Genomic DNA, 1,832 nt, shown 5'->3' with positions numbered 1-1,832 from the left:
GAATATGGTGCGTTCTGAATACTATCGTCGTCTGAAGGTATCTCCTTTCGATTAACTGCATTAAGGGTGCAGATCTGATCCCATTTTTGTTCCGTAGGAATGCTACGACTGCCTAAACGTTAAACTGGACAAAGAAAGTTGCCCTGAATATGGTCGGTTGTTCCAACATCCCTAATATGGCTAGCTTACCTTAGTTACCCCTTGATTGTAACAGCTACCAATGGAGGCACTGCTCGTGGGTTGTCCACAGTTTTTCGAGTGCAAAAATGAAGAACTGAACTCGTGGGGATCTATGTCGAATGAATCTGTTTTAAGATTATGAAAGGACAGTTGGTTGTGGATGCGAAGACAGGACGTTACTTTAGTCATCTGTAACCACCACGAGAGGCAGCCACGGACAGTGATATAGTAAGAACTAAACTAGCAAAGTTTAGTTGGCTTACTAGACTTTGTCATGTTTAAAATGCAGTATATCATCTGTATAGAATTGCATTTATGACCATTGATAAACTTAATTCAACCGCAACCACGAGAAGCAGGCACGGATATCGATATAGCAAGAACTAAACCAGAAAGGTTTAGTTCGCTTATCTGGTATATTTATAATGTTTCAAAAGCCGTATAGTCTGTATTGCATTGCATTTATTGCCCCCCCCCCCCCCTTCAAATCAAAGAAATGTGAAGTCATCTGGCAGAGCTTTCTCGTGAAGGGTAGGGGTTCCAAGTAATATCTAATAATACGAGGCTTTTGTTTGGAAGGATTGACCTTCCGTTATTAATTATCCTCTATCCTAAGTAACTCAATAGTCAGAATTCACAGCACTCGTTGAGTCCTTAAACGTTTTACGTTAATAGTTGCATATAAGTTTATTATATAATATAATAATCCTGGTGGGATGACAAGAAACTTGTCTAAGCAAATGATTATCCTAATCCCTCAGCGATTTATTGTTTGAGCCCTGAAGAAAAACTCATGGGTGCCATAATGAGGCCAAACGGGTTGATAAACGAGTCGAATAAATTGCCTACAAGATCGGGCAACTAAAGTAGGCCTATGAGAGGTCAACTATACATAACCAATCGTAATTTGTTACATTCAATCGCTTTGCGATTAAAAAATCTCTTCAGGTGATTTTATGTGAAAATTGGTCGGCTAGTGCCATGGAATTACGATAACAAATATACCATTGACACAAGGCTTGGTGACAATCCTGGAAACCACCGCCACAAATCATCTGCGAGATGATATTTGATCCGACTCGCCTCCCTTTGTTGTGATTCTCTGCATTGTGAGGCTCTGCATTGGTAAATACAATTTGTTCAAGTCGCAATTTCCATAATTGATAAACCAATGGTGGTTTCCTGATTAAATAAGCGTAAGCTAACCTTTTAGGATACAAAGTATTCATTTCATGCGTCCATTATTTAACGTCTCTTACCTATTTTATTGTATTTATTAGGTTATATTACTATACTTATATTGTATAGATGGCCCACTGTGAATTAGATTTCAAAACCTTTTTCTACCTACCTTAGAAGAGTGAAGATCCGTTACTGTCATCTCTAACATTTTCGTGGGTCCTCGTTGACGAAAGCAAATATCTATGATCATTTTAATGATCAATCCTTTGTATATTTGCACCAACCGCAATCAAAGCCCCGCGAGGGCCGATATATATTTGCACCATTTCCCCGTGAGGGACGGTCGTAATCAAAGCCCCGCGAGGGCTGATATATATTTCCACCATTTCTCCTTGAGGGCGGTTGTAATCAAAGCCCCGCGAGGGCTGATATATTTGCACCTATTTCCCTGCGAGCGACAGCTGCGCGAG

The sequence above is a fragment of the Colias croceus genome, chromosome 14 (genome assembly GCF_905220415.1).
Source record: "Colias croceus chromosome 14, ilColCroc2.1".
Taxonomy (NCBI): domain Eukaryota; kingdom Metazoa; phylum Arthropoda; class Insecta; order Lepidoptera; family Pieridae; genus Colias; species Colias croceus.
The sequence above is the reverse complement of the archived record's forward strand: the minus strand, read 5'-3'. Positions refer to the sequence as shown.